The sequence below is a fragment of the Schistocerca piceifrons genome, chromosome 5 (assembly GCF_021461385.2).
Source record: "Schistocerca piceifrons isolate TAMUIC-IGC-003096 chromosome 5, iqSchPice1.1, whole genome shotgun sequence".
Taxonomy (NCBI): Eukaryota; Metazoa; Arthropoda; class Insecta; order Orthoptera; family Acrididae; genus Schistocerca; species Schistocerca piceifrons.
This window is the reverse complement of record NC_060142.1, coordinates 153,956,580-153,978,993: the sequence shown is the minus strand read 5'-3', so window position 1 is coordinate 153,978,993 and position 22,414 is coordinate 153,956,580. Positions and strand designations below refer to the sequence as shown.

The 22,414-nt window shown below is 44.0% G+C and overlaps 1 protein-coding gene across 1 annotated transcript in view; it reads right to left on the bottom strand.

The window, feature by feature from the left end:
• Positions 1 to 17,594, bottom strand: part of LOC124798572 (cytochrome P450 6k1-like) — a 77,236-nt gene extending 59,642 nt beyond the window's left edge. Inside the window, exon 1 of the mRNA XM_047262033.1 lies at positions 17,534 to 17,594. The gene's annotated coding sequence lies outside the window, so the exon portion shown is untranslated. The remainder of the gene's footprint in view (positions 1 to 17,533) is intronic.
• Between the last annotated feature and the right edge of the window lie 4,820 nt (positions 17,595 to 22,414).

Sequence of the window (22,414 nt, the reverse complement as noted above, 5' to 3'; positions counted from 1 at the left end):
TAATCTGATGGTGTGTGTACCGAAGGTCTTACAGTACGCACACCACACCTCCCCAGTTCTGTTCAGTACCTCCTCGTTAGTTACGTGCTCTATCTATCTAACCTTCAACATTCTTCTGTAGCACCACATTTCAAAAGCCTCTATTTTCTTCTTTCCTAAAATGTTTCACTTTTATACATGGCTACACTCCATACAAATACTTCCAAAAAAGATTTACTAACACTTGAGTCTATAGTCTATAACCTATGTTAACAAATTTCTCTTTCTCAGAAACTCTTTTCTTGCCATTGTCATTTGCATTTTATATTCCCTTTACTTAGGCTGTTATCAGTTTTCGCATGCCCAAGGAGCAAAACTCATCTACTTCTTTGTCTCGTTTCCTAATCTAATTCCCTCGGCATCACCTAACTTAATTCGACTACATTTATTTATCCTTTGTTTGCTTTTGTTGATGATCGTCACATATTCATCTTTCAACATACTGTCCACTCCATCCAACTGCTCCAGCAAGTCCTTTGCTGTCTCTGACAGAATTACGTCATCAGCAAACCTCAAAGTTTTTATTTCTTCTCCCTTTAATTCATTCTTCAAATTTTGCTTTCATTCCCTTTACTTCTTGCTCAATGTACAGACTGATTAACATCGGGAAAAGGTTACAATCCTGTATCACTTCCTTCTCAACCACTGCTTCCTTTTCGTGCCCCTCGCCTCGTATCACTGCTATCAGTTTTCTGTACAGGTTGTAAATAGTATTTCGCTCCTTGTATGTTACCCTTGCTACCTTCACTATTTTTAAGAATGTATTCCACCAAACGTCATCAAGAGTCTTCTGTAAGTCTACGAATGCAATAAACGTAGGCTTACCTTTTCTTAACCAATCTTCCAAAAGAAGTCACAGGGTCAGTACTGCCTCCTGTGTGCCTTCATTGCTCTGGAATCCAACCAGAGCTAGGCTCCTACGACTTTTCCATTTTTCTGTAAAGAATCCGTGTCAGTATTTTGCAACAATGACTTATTAAACTGATAGTTCGGTAACATTCACACTTATCAGCACCTACGGTTCTTTGCTATTAAATCGTTATATTCTTATTGAATTCTGAGGATATATCAACAGTCTCTTATATCTTGCACTCTAGACGGAAGAGTGTTGTCATGCGTGGCTCTCCCATAGCTATCAGTAGTTCTGGCGGAGTGTCATCTACTCCTGGGGTCGTATTTCGACCTACGTCTATGCTCCGTCAAATTCTTTTCGCAGTATCATATCTCCCATCTCATCTTCATCTATTCCTCTTCCATTTCTATGGTATTGCCTTCCAATTTGATTTCCCTTGTATAGAGCGTATAAACGATTTTTTCATTGAAATTATATGAAACTGTCAGTTTATAGGATATGCATACATGATTCATAACATTAATGAAAACATCATTTTTTAGTCGTACTCGTGCTAATACACTTAAAAACTAAGCTTTTTATTCTATTTTACATAATTTATTTTATTTTATTTTTACAGGCTACCAGTTTTTAAATAGAAATTCTTCCTTGGAACGGAAGGATTTGTCCAGGAGAAATGATTTTATGTTAAATTTAAATCTTGCCTTGCTGCCTGTCAGAAATTTTATGTTATTGGGCAAATGGTGAAAATTTTTGTTGCTGTATATTGAACTCCTTTCTGTGCCACTGACAGCATTAGTAATGGGTAATAAAGAACATTTTTTTCCTCTAGTGTTGTAGATACAGATGTCACTGCTCTTCTCAACTTGTGGTGTATTATTTACGACAGTGCATTTTAAAATGTCTTAACTCTTTAAAGAGATACCTAAATGACGCCCGCGGATGAACAACACATATTAGTCTTTCTGCTTGCTTTTGCCCAATTAATACTTTCTTTTTAAGTAGTGAGTTAACTCAGTGAATGATTCCATGAGACATTATTGAGTAGAAACACGCAAAATACGTCACGAGGTTGATTCGTTTGTTTCCAAGACTAAAAATTATACCAAGAGCAAAAGTAGCTGAATTTAACTGCCTGAGAAGCTCAGTAACACGCTTCTTCAAATTCAAGCGTCCATCAACATGTAAATCAAAAATTTCGAAACGTTCTATCCTATTTTCTGACGTCTATTCATATGCTACACCAGTTGTCGGTATGGCTCTATTTTTTGTGCAGAACTGAATATAGAGCGTTTTCTCAAAATTTAGGGAGGTATATTTTCAGAGAATCACTCAATAATTCTTTTTAAATATGACTGGTAATCTCTTCTCTGGGTTTATCCCTAGTGTAATTTATTGTAACACTAGTAACATCTCCAAAAGGTACCAATTCTGTGTGTTGAAATTTAATTTATTGTATTTTTTCCTGGAGAATGGCAGCCCATTCTTCACGGAGTGCTGCACTGAGGACAGCTAACGAAGTCGGTCGGTCAGGCTTGGCACGAAGTCGGCGTTCCGAAACATCCCAAAGCTGTTCTATATAATTCAGATCAGGACTCTATGCAGGTCAGTCCATTACAGGGATGTTATTTTATTTTATTTATTTACACGTCAAGTTCCGTAGGGCCAAATTCAAGAGCAAATCTCCAAGGTCATGGAACGTGTCAGTACATGAAATTACAACATAAAAGTATTAACAGAGAAATAAAAATTTTATGAACGTAAATAACCGCAGTCAACAATATAACATAAGAATCACCTTAATTTTTCAAGGAACTCCTCAACAGAATAGGAGTGACCGATGAGGAAACTCTTTAGTTTCGATTTGAAAGCGCGTGGATTACTGCTAAGATTGTTGAATCAATTGATAGCTTATTGAAAATGGATGCAGCAGTATACTGCACATCTTTCTGCGCAAGAGTTAAGGATGTCCGATATCAAGGAGGTTTGATTTCTGCCGAGTATTAACTGAGTGAAAGCTGCTTGCTCTTAGAAATAAGTTAATATTGTTAACAAGAAATGACAGTAAGGAATATATATATTCAGAGGCAAATGTCAAAATACGCAGACTCGTGAACAAGAGGTTCGTAAACTTACACCACTTATTGCCCGAACCGCCCGTTTCTGAACCAAAAATATCCTTTTAGAATGCGAAGAGTTACCCCAAAATATAATACCATACGACATCAGCGAATGAAAATGAGCAAAGTAGACTAATTTTCATGTCGAACAATCACTCACTTGAGATACCATTCAAATAGCAAATTACGTGTTAGAAACTGTAACAACTTTAGCGTTAGTTTATTTTCAACAAGCCATGAACTTAGGTCATGAACTGCACTATTTGAAACTGCGCCAATGTTTCACACAACATCCGTTACTACTAAGCTAGTGTCGTCAGCAAACAGAAATATTTTAGAGTTACCCATAATACTAGGGGGCATATCATATTTATAAATAAGGAACAGAAGTGGCCCTAACACTGATCCCTGGGGCACCCCCACTTGACTGTACCCCACTCAGACCGCACATCACAACTATTCTCAACGTTGTGAGTAATGACCTTTTGCTGTATGTCGTTAAAGGAAGAGGTGAACCAATTGTGAGCTACTTCCTGTATTCCATAATGGTCCAATTTCTGGAGCAATATGTTGTGATCAACACAATCAAACGCCTTACTTAATTTTAAAAAAATTACCTAGCGTTCGAAAGCTTTTGTTTAACCCATCCAGCACCTCACTGAGAAAAGTTGTTAAGCGACTTCTAGAGCCGAACTGTTCCTTTTATAGCAAATCGTGTGATATACAATGATCAATTATTCTTACATACATAGCCTTTTCAATAACGTAAGCGAACACTGATGGCGTAGAAATAGGTCTAAAATTGTCTACATTATCCCTTTCTCCCTTTTTATAAAGCGGCTTTACTACTGAGTACTTCAGCCGTTCAGGGAAATGACGATTCCAAAAGGAAAAATTACAAACGTGGCTAAATACAGGGCCAACATGTGCAGTACAGTACTTTAATATTTTGCTAGGCACTCTTTCATAACCAAGAGAATGAAGTTATAATGAAATCTAGACCTCTCGCTGCTTACAGGCGTTGATAAATATAAACGGGGACAGTCGAAAAATGTGTGCCCCGACCAGAACTCGAAACCGCGACCTCCTGCTTATATAGCAGACGCTCAATTCGAATGAGCCACAGAGGACACAGACGATAGTGTGACTGCAGGGCACGCTCCCCGTGAGACCCACACTTTCCAACTTTCTGTCCACACACTACATTTGTAGTGCCCCTGCCCACCATATCATTACTGGCGGCAGTCAATGTACCGATTCCCGTAAGAGTTCGGGTAATTTTGAGTGCATCCGCACTGAAGACGATCATTGGCCGGTAAGCCTTATCTCTATGACGCTGGTATCTGTACAGATATCGTTGGTGATCTTGCAGCTTTCGAAGAATGAAGTTATAATCAAATCTAGACCTTTCGACGTTTACAGGCGTTGAAAAATATCAACGGGGACTGCCGTGAGTAATGAATATGGTGGTCAGGGGCATTACAAGTGTAGTGTGTGGACAGGAAGTTGGGAAGTGTGGGTCTCACGGGGAGCGTGCCAGAGATAAGTTCCTGCTGTCGCACTGTTGTCTGTGTCCTCGGTGGCTCAATCAGCCGGCACGGTAACTCAGTGTGTTCGGTCAGAGGGTCAGCTGCCCTCTGTAATAAAAAAAAAACTGAGTTAATGGATCAACGACGAGCTGAAACGTGTGTCTTGCGACGTCCGTCCCGAGCAGATGCAATGGTCGAAAACGAACAAAATGAGATTACAAAAAAAAGTCGGATAGAGCGTATGCCATGTAAGCAGGAGGTCCATGGTTCGAATCCCGATCGGTGCACACATTTTTCAATTGTCCCCGTTGATATTTATCAACGCCTGTAAGCAGCGAAAGGTCTAGAATTCATTATAACTTCATTCTTCGAGAGCTGCAAGATCACCAATGATATCTGTACAGATACCAGCTATATATAACAATGAGAGTCCTTAGTCTTCAGTGATTTAATTATTGACTCAGTCTCCCCCTTGTCTGTATCACAGAGGAGTATTTCAGACATCAATCCCGGAAAGGCACTTGCCATAAAAATTATATGATTCCCTGTAGAAACTAAATTTTTATTTAATTCACCAGCAATGCTCAGAAAATGATTATTAAGTACTGTACATATATCTGATTTATCAGTATCAGATTTTTCTTTACTTCGAACTGACTTTATATCGTCGACCTTGCGCTGCTGACCAGACACTTCCTTTACAACTGACCATATGGTTTTAGTTTTATCCTGTGAATTAGCTGTTCTATTTGCATACCATATACTCTTTGCCTTCCTAATAAAATTTTAAGCATTTTACAATAATGTTTGTAATGGGCTACTGCAGCTTGATTGTGACTACTTCTAACAATCTGATATAATTCCCGCTTTGTTCTACATGATATCCTTATCCCACTAGTCAGCCACCTGGGCTGCTTTTTACTGTTAGTATCCCGTTTAGGACGTTCTAATGGGAAGCCACTCTCAAAGAGCATGAGAAATGTGTCAAGAAAAGTATTATATTTATGATCTATGTTATCAGCGCTATAAACATCTTGCCACTCTTGTCCCTTGACAAGGTTTAAAAAAACTCTATCGCTGTTGGATTAACTTTCCTACATAGTTTTTAGTTACATGTTACATTTGTTTGAGTACAACAGCCTTTTAGTGTTAAAATTTGTGCATCATGGTTTGAAAAGCCATTCACCCTTTTACCGACAGATTGCCCATCTATTAATAAAGAATGAATAAAAATATTGTCTGTGGTTGTGCTACTGTTCCCCTGCACCCTAGGTGGAAAAAAAATAGAGTCTGCATCAGATGAACTTAGTAGCTCTTCCAACATCCTTTTTCTTGCACCATCGTACACAAAATTTATATTGAAGTCACCACATATAACTAATTTCTGGTAGTTCCTACAAAGAGAATCAAGTGCCCTCTCTAGCTTGAGCAAAAATGCTCTGAAGTCAGAGTTAGGGAACCTATAAACACTGCACAACATTCAAATGTCTGTTCAGTGCAGTGCCGTGATACGTCTAAGGACTCAAAAATTGTCGTCTAACCACTCCTCCACAGGTGGTGCATTATGAACAGGTGCTCGATCGTGTTGAAAGATGCAGTCGCCATCCCAGAATTGCTCTTCACCAGTGGGAAGCAAGAAGGTGCTTAAAACATCAATGTAGGCCTGTGCTGTGATACTGCCTCGTAAAACAACAAGGGGTGCAAACCGCTCCAGGCAAAAAACACGACCACACCATAACAAATGGTTCAAATGGCTCTGAGCACTATGGGACTTAACATCTGTGGTCATCAGTCCCCTAGAACTTAGAACTACTTAAACCTAACTAACCTAAGGACATCACACACATCCATGCCCGAGGCAGGATTCGAACCTGCGACCGTAGCAGTCGCGCGGTTCCGGACTGAGCGCCTAGAACCGCTAGACCACCGCGGCCGGCCACACCATAACAGCACCGCCTCCAAATTTTACTGTTGGCACTACACACGCTGGCAGATGACGTTCACCGGGCATTCGCCGTACCCACACGCTGCCATCGGATCGACACATTGTGTACCGTGATTCGTCACTCCACACAACGTTTTTCCACTGTTAAATCGTCCAATGTTTACGCTCTTTACACCAAGCGAGGCGTAGTTTGGCTTTTGCAGGCGTGATGTGTGGCTTACGAGCAGCCGCTCGACCATGAAATCCAAGTTTTCTCACCTCCCGCCTAACTGTCATAGTACCTGCAGTGGATCCTGATGCAGTTTGGAATTCCTGTGTGATGGTCTGGATAGATGTCTGCCTATTACACATTACGAACCTCTTCAAATATCGGCGGTCTCTATCAGTCAACAGATGAGGTCAGCATGTACGCTTTTGTGCTGTACGTGTCCCTTCACGGTTCCACTCCACTATCACACCGGTAATAACGGACCTAGGGATGTATAGGAGTGTGGAAATCTCACATACAGACGTACGATACAAGTGACACCCAATCACCTGAGCACCTTCGAAGTCTGTGAGTTCCGTGGAGCGACCCATTCTGCTCTCAGGATGTCTAATGAGTACTGAGGTCAGTGATATGGAGTACCTGGCAGTGGGTGGCAGCACAATGCACTTAATATGAAAAACGTATGTTTTTGGTGGTATCCAGGTACTGTTGACCACATAGCGTATCAATCTGAAATTTATTTCACGTGCTAATGTCTTCGGTCCGTTGGCGATATAAAAAATTTGAACTTCTACGTCAATGCAAGCAAAATATACGGCTATTTACGTCACGCATTTTGACATCTTAACATTGTCGATGCCGATAACGAGCAATAATCATGCTAAATCTCGATTCCCGGGATGGATGAACTATCACTATACATAATTAAGTCCGAATGGAACCCCCGGTGCGGAAATCCTACTCGCACTTACCCGGATCTTTTTAAAAGAACTTCTAGAAAAATGAACTCACGCTGGCAACGAATTAACGTGCTAAATTCGAAAAATGTTTCTCTTTAAAAAAATATGACTTTGTGATTAGATTGCTATCGACGAGACTGCCATATCGCCGGCCGGTGTGAGCGAGCGGTTCTAGGGGCTACAGTCTGGAACCGCGCGACCGCTACGGTCGCAGGTTCGAATCCTGCCTCGGGCATGGATGTGTGTGATGTCCTTAGGTTAGTTAGGTTTAAGTAGTTCTAAGTTCTAGGGGACTGATGACCTCAGAAGTTAAGTCTCATAGTGCTCAGAGCCATTTGAACCATTTTGAGACCGCCATATCGGAAAATTCTCTAGATTTAAATTACGTTTTCGATCTATTCATGTGGCATTCGTTTCAGTTTAAATAAGCAAGATCTACTGGTTCTTTCAGCGTTTGTGCTAGAAGAAGAAGTGTGAATAATGCGTCTAGAAAGTTGGTAGCGACGTAATCTCAGCCGTTAAACAATGTAAAATCCAATTACCGCGCGAAGCGCGACAACTGCAGCTGCCTGCAGCAGTCACTCCACGGTTTAGCAACCAACGCGAGCAGCTGTAAGTTCAGCAGGTATTTGTTCACTGTTATCCCATATTTCCACACTTTACTTGTTACCGCCGGCCGAAATGGCCGTGCGGTTAAAAGCGCTGCAGTCTGGAACCGCAAGACCGCTACGGTCGCAGGTTCGAATCCTGCCTCGGGCGTGGCTGTTTGTGATGTCCTTAGGTTAGTTAGGTTTAACTAGTTCTAAGTTTTAGGGGACTAATGACCTCAGCAGTTGAGTCCCATAGTGCTCAGAGCCATTTACTTGTTACCATGTCTCAGGTACTGCAGAGTTGTTGGATCGACGATGTGGGAAAGATGAGTGTCAGGTCACCAAACAAGTCTCTTCTGCGCTACCAGATTCTGTCGTTGTTGCACGAGCATAGCAAACACTGACTGGTTAAGAAAAATAAATGCCTTCGACAGAATCAAATAATCTTCGGTCTCCAAATGAGGATGCGTAAATATTTTTGAAATTTTCGAGCGACTGGTTTTGTAAATAACAGTGAAGGGTGTTAAACAACTGTGGCGTACGTTTCATATCTATGGTCAATGAAATATGGAACTACGAAATGAAAGTTACAGCTTTTCTCCATACCTGAAACATAATACAGAGTGGTCTGTAAAGAACTGTTTACGCCACAGCTAATGAACTTAACTCGATATGTTTATCAGAAGCTGGAGTTTCGCATTTTAAAAGGCTATGCATTAGAATAAACACGAAATGTTTTGGTATATATGAATGCACGATTGGAAGGAAACCGCGACGTATGTGAGGCCTGCAACAGGGATAATTTAAATCATATTTATGGTTTCTGAATCAGACGCTTGTCTTATCCGCACAGTTCGCATATATAATTTGCGCTGAAGAAAACCAACGAAATTCTGAATGGCGGTGAAACGAGTTCCTTCAATGACATGCCAATCGTCTGATAACTCACCTTAACACGTCCCTTTCATTTTTTAGCCTGGGTTCGCATCACTTTCACTATCTAGAAAGCAGTCTTTCGTAATACAAACTCCTTTTATACATGACTAAATCTGCAACAAGACCTCTCATAGAGTGCGGTGTGTATGGATGTATAAACTTTTGTGATCATACTTAAGTAAAGCAAAAGTAAAACGAAAAAATGAAGTCCTTAAAAAAAAGTTACTTTTCTCTGAACACATTGCAATATTTCATTCGGTTATTAGAGTGTAATGATTTAGCGAGTGGGGTCCAATGATCATTTAGAAGTACCGTTCAGAGGTTGGTAACGTTATGAAACGAGACTCATTTGACCAAATGACGTTCTTCCATTGCTTCAAGTCCAGTTTTATGGCTTTGCCACTACATTTTCCTATTACGAGCATTTGCATCACGGGTGACTGAGTTCTGGAATTGCGGGTCACCCCTTAAGTCTGTTCTTCTGGAGCACCCTTCGTGTTGTTTTGGTGCTGACAGGTTTCGCGAGTGGAACATTCAATTCTGCAGTGACTTTTCCAGCTGTAATTCTCTTACTTTTCCTCACAGTACTTTTCAATCTCAACACACACATTCTTCCGCATTGTGACCTAGCGGTGACGTCTTCCCGCTTTTCCCGTATTCGGTATAAACCTTTGATACAGTGTATCTTGAGACACCAAACATTTCAGCTACCTTGGTATCGTCCCGCACTGATGTTTAGTGAAAAACAGACGAGCTTGTCGATTATCGGACCAGATCTGCGACTGGATTCAAGACTCCCTTGGCATAGAACTCAACACGTCGCTCTTAACGGAATAAAATCGGCAGAGGTGAAGGTAATTTCCGGAGTACCGCAACGAAGAGTGATAGGACCGTTATTGTTTCCATTGTACATAAATGATATAATAGAAAGTGTGGGATGCTCTGTAAGACGTACGAGGATGATGCGGTTGTCTACAGCAAAGTAACAGTGCCAGAAGACAGTATCGATTCGCAGGCTGACCTGCATGGCGTAGATTCTGCCAGTGAATCGTAAACGTAAATGAATGTGACGTAACGCGCATACGTAGGAAAAGAAAGCTACTACTGTACAAATACATTATCGATGAGAAACTCCTGGAAACAGTATCTACCATAAAATATCTAGGAGTAAGTATCCAAAGCGACCGTAAGTGGAATGACCATATAAAACAAATAATAGGAAAAGCAGGTGCCAGACTGAGATTCATAAGTAGAATGTTAAGGAAATGTAACTCATCCACGAAGGAAGTGGTTTCTAAGGCGCTTACCAGGTAGGACTAATAGAAGACAGAGAGAAATCCAACGAAGAGCGGCGCATTTCGCCACAGGATCGTTGAGTCGGCGCGAGAGCGTTACGGCGATGCTCAATAAACTGCATTGGCAAACGTTACAAGAGAGGCGTTGTGCATCACGGAGAGGTTTACTATTGAAATTTCGAGAGAACACATTCAGGGAAGAGTAGAACAACGTATTATTTCCTACCACATACGTCTCCGACAAGCATACTCCTCACGCGCCAACAGGGCAGCTGGGGATCACTTAGTGGTACCAAAAGTACCCTGCGCCACACACCATTAGGTGGCTTACAGAGTATGATGCAGATGTAGATGTTACGGAAGCAATCACCATACGAGCACGAACATTTTTCCCACTTTCGAATTCACTTAACTCCGGCGTAATGCGCTCAGAGCTATAGAGAACACTGATCTGACCGGGAGTGACACTTGCAGAGTATTGACGACGTTTCACAGAAGCCGTTGGTGGTCAAATACAACAGGCTTGGATGGCATCTGTGTTTATGTTCAAGCACGCATTTCTCACGGTACTCCTATGCCTTTGTCCAACACCGTACGCTACACTATGAACTTTGATCTAAATGCATGATGTGTCACTTCTAAACGACAGAACGAATAGTAGGTCTTTGCTGGCACGTGATCAGCATCCTAACTGGCTATGAGCTTGATCTTTTCGTAGGCCTTGATCGAGATTGCTCTGAGAGTTATGAGGAACATAAAATGAGGGCCACTTATATAAGTTTACTGATCTAAATATTGGTTATACCTAAAGGATTAAATAAATTAAAACAAAATATCGACCTTGCAAAAAAAGTTGATGAACAAAACTAATATTAGGTTTTAACATCCTATCATCCTTCTCAAGGAAACCATCCCAGCATTTTTCTTATCGTTTTAGAGACGCTACAAGATGGGGATTTGAACCGCTGTACTCCCGCGTGCGAATCCTGTGTGTTACCTCAGCGACACCTCGCTCGACAAAAACCGACAATTTCATACAGGTCTAAGGATCTGATAGAGTGCTACATTTTTGTCAAATAATTAAGGAATACACAGAATAAGAGATGTTACTTATTGACGAGTAGAAATGTCTGCGGTTTGAAAGTAATTTTAAACACGGGCATACTCGTATTTGAAGAACTAGAAAATTTAGAATGTTAATGCAACAGATGGTATTATTTTCGATTTCAGCTATCAGTCGTCCTTTGGAATTTTTATTGGCAGCTAGATCTGCCAATAAAAATTCCAAAGGACGACTAATAGCTGAAATCTATTATTTACAAGTCAATATAACGGTCGCTACGTGCAACAGCCTCTGATTGGAGGGTAATCAGATGGTAGAAAGTCTCGATTCATTATATTTTATGTTTGAGGAATAGGAGCTTATTCCCTCCACAGATAATTATTACTTTTTAGGAATGACCTACTTGGGTATCTATAAATAAACTAATATCGTTTATGGGATTTGTTAGACTCAATGAAGCCTATTTAAATCACCCACTGGTTGCTTGTGTGTCGAACTCGTCAAAGAGCTTCTTCATGCAAACAGTGGACGATGGAAGCGGTTTGTTTATACAATAGGCTGCCATTAGTGCGTCAGTAGGGTTCGGTTACGAAATCTGGAATGCCTCAAAGAACACACGGTGTCAATGCAGACTTCGCACTGTTACTAATGTGCAAAGCCGCTTCTAACTTCATACTTCCGTGCTGAATGTGGCCAGCAACACGTCACACAAACTGTTGAAAATGATTGTTCCTGTCGTGGATAATTCAAAAACGGAAATCTTATGTCACATACGTTATGCCGTTGCGATGCTGCAATGATAAACTCTCAAAGTTTCGCTACTGCAGTGCACAACAACTTATTGCGTAGCGTGTTAGATTATTTCTAATTTCTATCAGGGATAGCAATTGTAATATAATTTGCCAAACAAAATGAAAGAGGTGACTAAAGTACATTTATTTGAAAAGGTTGTTGTACACTGGTGTCCAAGACTCAAGGAGGAAAGCAGCTTTCGCATGATAAACAATAATGATAATGGCAATGGTGGCCGGGAGACCCCTCGCGGGGCGGTTCGGCCGCCGCTCCACAAGTTCTTTAACGCCACTACGGAGACTTGCGAGTGAATGAGGATGAAATGATGATGAAAGACACACAACACGCACTCATCTCGAGGCAGAAAAAATCCCTGACCCGCCGGGAACCGAACCCGGGACCCCGTGCGCTGGAAGCGAGAACGCTACCGCAAGACCACGAGCGCCGACTTCGCGTGAGGTGTTACTGTCAAATAACATAGATCGAAAAAACTAACTATATAAAGAAAAAACTGCTACACTATAGCATAGAAGGTAACTGAAAGAAATATGCAGTGAGACGAACAGAAATGATAATTTTATTCGCAGACAATAACTGTACTCAAGACATTGCCTTTCATGACGGTCCCCTGGACTTTACAAAAGATTGAATGTGGTTCTTCATAAAGCGCGTCACCACCACTGACGGAATTGCATGCTCTGCGACATGTCCCATGCTGGCCACAAGACTGGTAACGAATTCTTCTGGTAGGGTGTTCCATTCCTCGTCCAGCAAGGTTGACGATTGCTGGATGATCGTTGGTGCATGTGGACCTGCTGCAGTACGCATCCCCAACGCACTCCAAACGTTCCCGATAGGATTTAATTCGGAGGGGACGGGCAGCTCAATCCATTCGCCGAATATCCTCCCGTTCCAAGGGTTCCTCCACCTGCGCAGTTTGATGTTGAGTGGTGAGAGTACCGTGCTCAAAGATCTGGAAGTTCGTACGACCAGACTACATAATGCCTCGCACAACATAAGACGTGGAGCACCGGGACGATCATTTTCGACAATGTTGACATTCAGGCAGCGAGAGCACACTCATATGGCGAGTGGAGGGAGCACGTAAGGCACCCATAAACATTGTTGAACATGATCGTTTTGGTGTTCCAGGTGTTATGACGTGTGGAGGCATAATGTGGCATGGGTACACGGACCAAATCTTTCAACATGATATACTCATCTGGCAATGTTATTGCGATCCTTTCCCATGTGCGATCCTTCAAGTGTGCATTCGTCCCAATTTTTATGGATGACGGTAGACGACCGTAGTGCGCATGGAGGAGCTCCTGGAACGAGGGGGCATTCGGCTAATGGACTGGCTTCCCCGTTCTCCCGACTTATATCCCATCCGGCCCGTTTGCGGTGGGTTGGGGAAACGTATTGCAGTGTGTCCAAATGCACCATCCAGCAATATTCAACCGCACTGGTGTAGGAATGAAGCGCCATGCCACAAGAACTCGTTATCAACCTTGCGCCTAGCATAAGAGCTCACTGCAGGGCACGCATTGTCGTCCATGCTGATCACACACTGTACTGAGAACCACGTCCCATCTTTCGTAATGTCCTGGGGACCATCTTGTATCGCAATCACACCAGTATAATTATTGTCTTTGAACGAAAGTGTCATTTCTGTTCATCTCACTGCGCATTTCTATCAGATACGTTTTGTACTGTACTGTAGTAGTTCTTTCTATGTATGCTTCAAGCTCATCGAGCTATGTTACTTAGCAATGGCACATCACACTTTCGTATGGGGATCCCCGCCAGTTTAGTATATATTGGATCGTGTCCACGGTTTTACCCTCGTGACAACCAACTCCAAGATATGTAAGTTTCGTGCATTGTTGTATTTATGTTCGGTGATTTATTAATCTGGTCTCTTGCTATTATAAACCGGGTCTCCTACTGTCTGATATGTTCCTTCTCGATTCTCACTAGTTTTTTTATTGGTGAGTGTCTAAAATAAGACTTATAACCTTGTAAGGCTTTTTAGAACCTTTCGTCCTTCATCTGCCTTCATGCATGAACATGGATGCACACGTAGACCCAACAGCTTAATTATCTTCTCGCTTACCGATTTTTAATCTTGCATAACTCTCTGCTCCTGGGGCTTTCAGCTTTGTAGTAATGGGGCTAGTTTATGGGTAACGTTTCCCATATAGACGTTCTACTGATGGAACCTTATTTTATACTTTTTCTATTAGATTTTAGCCATATTTGTTACGCTACCTACTGTTCTTCTTGACACAGTGCCTCATGCCATGCATTGCCCTCTACATGGGGTTGGATTCTGTGACTATGAACGATGATGCCGTCTCCGTCTGCTAATCTATGTGACAACGTATATTGGATATCCTTAACTTCTTCCTTTCTACAGTATTTAGTATCACCTAATGATCCTGCTGTAATTGAACGAAATAATCGTGAATTATCATCAGTTTGAGATTTATTTTTTTATTACCATTTCGTCCTTAAGATTTGTACACCAGTGTAGTGTACCATGTAAATAATACATACTAGATTATTAAAAACTACTTAGATAACTGAATGGGAGTAAATTATAATAATGATAATAATAACATGGTAGATGAGGGGATGCTGTCTTAGTTTTTGAGAGAGATGGAACTGTAATGTGTATGGCATGTGCAATATGGGTACATTAAATGAACAGTATGTTATTATTTTTAGTTAACCTATCCTTTGTATGTACAGATTTAAGAGAATTGGGCTTTAGGTACAACCAAATAGGGTGGTGCATTTGTTAAGACATTGGTGCCAGATTCAGCAAGATGGAGACTCGCACTGTGTCCAGCCATTCTGATTGAGATTTTCCATGGTTTTCATAACTCATTTCAGTCATATGCTAGGATGATTCCTCCAAGAAAGCCACCTACTCTCCTCATCAAAACATTTGTGGTTACTGATATGTCTGTCTCTATGACTCGCATTTTCCTGGTAACAAGCTAACACATCGTACATAATTGTAAAATATTCCATGGACGAATAAGTAACTACTACAACTAAATAATGTCTGGATTACAACTTTTTGCTAACGATTATAGGTTTCAGCCTGCAGTACATAACATCTTTAGGTTTTTGGCTGCAAAGTGCAGTTGTTTACAAACCGGTAATCAGTAATACAAAAATTGTGATCCAAACGATGTTCTTTATTTGTTGTAATAATAGAGATCACGTTTCCTAAGGCGTGGAGTTAGTTACGTACTACTACTACTACTAGAACCTCCACCACTACACTTAGTACAGCACCAGATGCTGATGTCATAATTCAGCAAGAATATGACTGTAGCACACAACAACAGACGTAATTTACAGAAAAACATGTAAATTCTCTATTAAATTTAGTCTGCAGAAAGTAACGCAAATAATTTCATAATATCTTACATAACCGTCGCCCTGTAATTTTTAATTATTGAAAGAGCCAGATTTTCCATAAAATATTGTGATGTCTGCTATGTACAGCATCCTAAAATCCTAAAGAGTACAGCAGCCACAAATATTCTATTATTTTTGCGACTGATTGCTGTACTCTTTCATTTTTCAAATAAATACAGTTCTTGGGCACATCTGCTTCCACATGAAATCAAACCTAATACACTCCTGGAAATTGAAATAAGAACACCGTGAGTTCATTGTCCCAGGAAGGGGAAACTTTATTGACACATTCCTGGGGTCAGATACATCACATGATCACACTGACAGAACCACAGGCACATAGACACAGGCAACAGAGCATGCACAATGTCGGCACTAGTACAGTGTATATCCACCTTTCGCAGCAATGCAGGCTGCTATTCTCCCATGGAGACGATCGTAGAGATGCTGGATGTAGTCCTGTGGAACGGCTTGCCATGCCATTTCCACCTGGCGCCTCAGTTGGACCAGCGTTCGTGCTGGACGTGCAGACCGCGTGAGACGACGCTTCATCCAGTCCCAAACATGCTCAATGGGGGACAGATCCGGAGATCTTACTGGCCAGGGTAGTTGACTTACACCTTCTAGAGCACGTTGGGTGGCACGGGATACATGCGGACGTGCATTGTCCTGTTGGAACAGCAAGTTCCCTTGCCGGTCTAGGAATGGTAGAACGATGGGTTCGATGACGGTTTGGATGTACCGTGCACTATTCAGTGTCCCCTCGACGATCACCAGTGGTGTACGGCCAGTGTAGGAGATCGCTCCCCACACCATGATGCCGGGTGTTGGCCCTGTGTGCCTCGGTCGTATGCAGTCCTGATTGTGGCGCTCACCTGCACGGCGCCAAACACGCATACGACCATCATTGGCACCAAGGCAGAAGCGACTCTCATCGCTGAAGACGACACGTCTCCATTCGTCCCTCCATTCACGCCTGTCGCGACACCACTGTAGGCGGGCTGCACGATGTTGGGGCGTGAGCGGAAGACGGCCTAACGGTGTGCGGGACCGTAGCCCAGCTTCATGGAGACGGTTGCGAATGGTCCTCGCCGATACCCCAGGAGCAACAGTGTCCCTAATTTGCTGGGAAGTGGCGGTGCGGTCCCCTACGGCACTGCGTAGGATCCTACGGTCTTGGCGTGCATCCGTGCGTCGCTGCGGTCCGGTCCCAGGTCGACGGGCACGTGCACCTTCCGCCGACCACTAGCGACAACATCGATGTACTGTGGAGACCTCACGCCCCACGTGCTGAGCAATTCGGCGGTACGTCCACCCGGCCTCCCGCATGCCCACTATACGCCCTCGCTCAAAGTCCGTCAACTGCACATACGGTTCACGTCCACGCTGTCGCGGCATGCTACCAGTGTTAAAGACTGCGATGGAGCTCCGTATGCCACGGCAAACTGGCTGACACTGACGGCGGCGGTGCACAAATGCTGCGCAGCTAGCGCCATTCGACGGACAACACCGCGGTTCCTGGTGTGTCCGCTGTGCCGTGCGTGTGATCATTGCTTGTACAGCCCTCTCGCAGTGTCCGGAGCAAGTATGGTGGGTCTGACACACCGGTGTCAATGTGTTCTTTTTTCCATTTCCAGGAGTGTATATAAACAGTTATATACACTGCCCTTGGTCGGCACTTATGGAAAATTTCGTAGTAGCTGGTATTTATCATAACATGAATATAAATTACGTATACGAAAAAGTGTCTGACAATAAAGTCATAATACGGGTTGAATTGTTATGTTTGTTTAAACTAAACGGTTTTCTCGTGAATTTTCTGCTGCGTTATTGAATGTCATAGTCATAAACCCTTAATCCAGAATAGAGGAAATCAAGCTGTAATTTTCACGCGATAAGAACGAAATCACAAGCATCACTTCCGCATCCATTCATAATAAACAAACAACATTGATACAAAGCACAGAGCAGATGGAGATGTGACTCACCTCAGTCGCCAGACGCCAACCGGTTAAGCACGAGAGCTCCCGTGTTTGCAGGCAGGAGTCCGCTGGCAATGAATGGCACGCTGAGGTAAGTACCAGTTATATAGCGGCGGAGATAACTTCGTTCGAGAGTGACTCATCTGTTTTCTCGCGTAATTATCTGCAAAGGAAGTGGAAAGAGGGGGAGGGAGGAGGTAGAGGGGACAGTGACTGCTCCGTCCCGTACTTCACCTGTGGCGGACATGCTGCTGGACCGAAAGCTCGACAGCCTAACATCGGGTCTGGAAACCTCTCTTGGTAAGCATATCCAGCATTACTGTCAGAGCCGCGTATTTCGTACGTGAGACGTATTATATGGTTCCGTACAGTTCTGCGCCAATTTAATTCACGTCATGGATACACAAAAGTCTCATCTGTATACTAATATAGCTCGGAAAAGAAAGTATAAAATGAAATAAGTCATGCAGCAAATGGCGAGTTTACACTAAGTTTGACACAAAAGAGGTGTCGCAAGTGTCGCTATAGATCAAAGGAACATTGTTTCTGGTCTGCTACCACTAAACGCCGTTATAGAGCGCTAGTATTTATGCTTTGTCTTACTTCGTGTGGCGTTCCGTGTTGACTTGCAGTGCGTTGTGCGTTACGTTTCGAAAATGGAGTGGAGAAGGCATGAGATGTACGAACTTGTTACCGTCTGTGAGATAGAAGAGTACCTCTGGAAAATTCAGAGAGACAGTTATAAAACCTAAAATGAAGCAGGCATTTCTAAAATGATAAAACGAGGGGGAAAAACTGACGTATGTCATGGCTCAGTTCAACTATGAGAAAACAGAGATTAAGGAGTGCAAAAAATGTACTCACATCACATACGAAACTCAGCTGATTTTATCAATAGACTGGGGGTTCTTCGTCTTAGCAGTGTAGACCTTCTAGTAAGTTCCTCTTGCAGGTTCTTTGACACTGATTGGTAACATGTTTCCTGTTGATATCACTGCTTTGTTCAGGCACGCTCTTTCCTCAACTACACTCCTGGAAATGGAAAAAAGAACACATTGACACCGGTGTGTCAGACCCACCATACTTGCTCCGGACACTGCGAGAGGGCTGTACAAGCAATGATCACACGCACGGCACAGCGGACACACCAGGAACCGCGGTGTTGGCCGTCGAATGGCGCTAGCTGCGCAGCATTTGTGCACCGCCGCCGTCAGTGTCAGCCAGTTTGCCGTGGCATACGGAGCTCCATCGCAGTCTTTAACACTGGTAGCATGCCGCGACAGCGTGGACGTGAACCGTATGTGCAGTTGACGGACTTTGAGCGAGGGCGTATAGTGGGCATGCGGGAGGCCGGGTGGACATACCGCCGAATTGCTCAGCACGTGGGGCGTGAGGTCTCCACAGTACATCGATGTTGTCGCCAGTGGTCGGCGGAAAGTGCACGTGCCCGTCGACCTGGGACCGGACCGCAGCGACGCACGGATGCACGCCAAGACCGTAGGATCCTACGCAGTGCCGTAGGGGACCCCACCGCCACTTCCCAGCAAATTAGGGACACTGTTGCTCCTGGGGTATCGGCGAGGACCATTCGCAACCGTCTCCATGAAGCTGGGCTACGGTCCCGCACACCGTTAGGCCGTCTTCCGCTCACGCCCCAACATCGTGCAGCCCGCCTCCAGTGGTGTCGCGACAGGCGTGAATGGAGGGACGAATGGAGACGTGTCGTCTTCAGCGATGAGAGTCGCTTCTGCCTTGGTGCCAATGATGGTCGTATGCGTGTTTGGCGCCGTGCAGGTGAGCGCCACAATCAGGACTGCATACGACCGAGGCACACAGGGCCAACACCCGGCATCATGGTGTGGGGAGCGATCTCCTACACTGGCCGTACACCACTGGTGATCGTCGAGGGGACACTGAATAGTGCACGGTACATCCAAACCGTCATCGAACCCATCGTTCTACCATTCCTAGACCGGCAAGGGAACTTGCTGTTCCAACAGGACAATGCACGTCCGCATGTATCCCGTGCCACCCAACGTGCTCTAGAAGGTGTAAGTCAACTACCCTGGCCAGTAAGATCTCCGGATCTGTCCCCCATTGAGCATGTTTGGGACTGGATGAAGCGTCGTCTCACGCGGTCTGCACGTCCAGCACGAACGATGGTCCAACTGAGGCGCCAGGTGGAAATGGCGTGGCAAGCCGTTCCACAGGACTACATCCAGCATCTCTACGATCGTCTCCATGGGAGAATAGCAGCCTGCATTGCTGCGAAAGGTGGATATACACTGTACTAGTGCCGACATTGTGCATGCTCTGTTGCCTGTGTCTATGTGCCTGTGGGTCTGTCAGTGTGATCATGTGATGTATCTGACCCCAGGAATGTGTCAATAAAGTTTCCCCTTCCTGGGACAATGAATTCACGGTGTTCTTATTTCAATTTCCAGGAGTGTATTTTGAACAGACTGACTGTGTCGCCATGGGTAGCCCCCTGTCTCCTATAGTGGCCAACCATTTTATGGAGGATTTTGAGGAGAGAGCGCTTGAATCAGCTGCCCTGAAACCAACAGTTTTTTGGAGGTATGTGGATGACACTTTCATAGGGTTGCCTCATGGAGAAGATTAATGGAGTTTCTACATCACTTCAACTCCATTCATAGCAACATCCGGTTCACCATGGAAATAGAGAAAGATGGTTGTTTGCCTTTCTTGGATGTTCTGGTTCGAAGGAAGAATGATGGTTCTCTAGGGCATTCAGTTTACTGGAAACCCACTCATACTGATTTGTACCTGCAAGCATCGAGTTAATATCACCCATGGCAAACCGTGAGTTTGCTTAAAACACTTGTTCATAGAGCTCATACTGTCTCAGATCTAGATAGCTTACCTCAATAACTCGCCCTTCTAAAGACAGTTGAGCGAAAATGGGTATTCCATCCGGCAGATTAACAGGGCACTAACAGTTGAAACTAAGTGAACAAAGAGGAGAACATGCCGGAACAATCTTTAGCTTCTCTTCCTTTCGTTGGCAACACTTCGTTTAAAATAGCAAGAATCCTCCGAAAATTTCAGGTAAAAGTGGTTTTCCGCCCACCATAGAAGATTGCGGACCTTGTGGGATCAGTTAAGGACATTCTGTTACTACGAAAGGCCGGAATTTACAAGATACATTGCCAATGTGGTATGGCTTACATAGGTCAAACCACACGCACCGTGAAAGAACGCTGCACTGAACATCAACGTTACACCCGCCTTTTGCAGCGAAGCAAGTCCGCTAATGCTGAACATTGTATTTCTACTGGACATTCAATGAAGTATGAGAAAACAATGATTTTGTCCACAGCAACGTCTTTCTCGGACTCCATTATTAAAGAATCCGTAGTAATACGACTGGCGGAAAATCTGTTAAACCGCGACAGCGGCTACCAGCTGGACAGTGGATGGAATCCCATCATCTCCACGATTTGCTCTAATCTAAGACGACAGAGTGCGTCGACGGCCGCGGCAAACAGCAACGCAGAGGGCGACTGAGTTCTGCTATCCCACCAGCGAGGGCGCTGCCGGCGGGCAGTGTGGTTCATCTACCAAGTTTTCGACGCATGTGCAGAATAGTTACAGTACGCTAACAGTACGCTATATATTGCGGAACGGGGACGTTTTCGCCCCCCCCCCCCCCAAATTCTATAAGTCCCTCCAGATCCTTGAGCGTCATGCACTCCGCCTCGCCTTCCGCATACACCTCCTGTCCCCCACGCGGATCCTCTATGACCTCATTCCTTTCCCCCATCTGCTCCTATTCCTCGAACATATCCGCATACTCTACACCTCCCGCCGCCTTGATCCCCCTCACCCCCTGGTTGCTCCTCTCCTCTCCCATCCCCGCCCCCTGCCACGTCTTCAATGATGTGTCCCCCCTACCCTCCATCTCTACATCCTTCATCTCCTTTCCCAAGGTGGCTTCCATCAACTCCCCCTCCCAGATGATGCCCTCTCTCTCTCCATTTATCCCTCGTATCAACTCTGATCCTCACCCTCATCCTTTCCTCCATCCTTTTCCTGGGCTCCTTCTCCCCCCTTCCATCCTCTTTTTTCCCCACCTACCCTCTCTCTGCCCCCCTTCTCTCCCCCAAGTCCTTTTGCATTTCCTTCCTCTGCCTTTTCCCATTCTCTCTCGCGTCTGCCCTGCTCCTCCCCCCCCCCTTATGGGTCCTCTCCCTCCTTTGGTTCCCCCCTTTCGTTTTTCCTCTCCTCCCTCCTTGTTTTCCCCCTCATCTGTCTAGGTCCACACCCCCCCCCCCATCTGCCCTAGGCTATGGTGCGTCCTCTTAAGCCGACATTTTAGTGCAGTGTTTACGGTGAGTGTTCAGTGTTGTTTGCCTTTCCCGAAGTGTTGCGAATGGCCATCATACTGTCGCTGGGTGTGATCTTACATCTCTTGCGAACAGAAACCAGACTGTCGCCATGCTTTTTAATTGTCTGTCTACTATGTTACCTGTCTGCATCCTGTGTATTTTTACCCGCTTTGCCAACCCTTTGCTTTATGTTTTAACTTTCCCCAATTTTCCGCCGTTTAACAATTTAAGTCGCCGTTTTATCGCCTGCTTTTATTGTTTCTTAACTTCTCCTTACATTTTAAAAAGTCTGTAGGCTGCAGAGCAGCGTAATAAGCTGCTGCCATCCTGCACCCTTCGGGGGGAATAATCGAAATACAATAAAGGAAAAAAAACGTTTTCGCTCGTCTGCGACGGCTTACCTGAAGATTACTGGCAGGTGCCCAGTTGAAATATCGTGCGAAGTATTGAACGACGACCGGCTGCAAGCCTGAAATTTTTTTGAACAGTCAATTCGCCGGGAAAATTTTAAAATTCACAATGTGGATGTAGTTTAAAA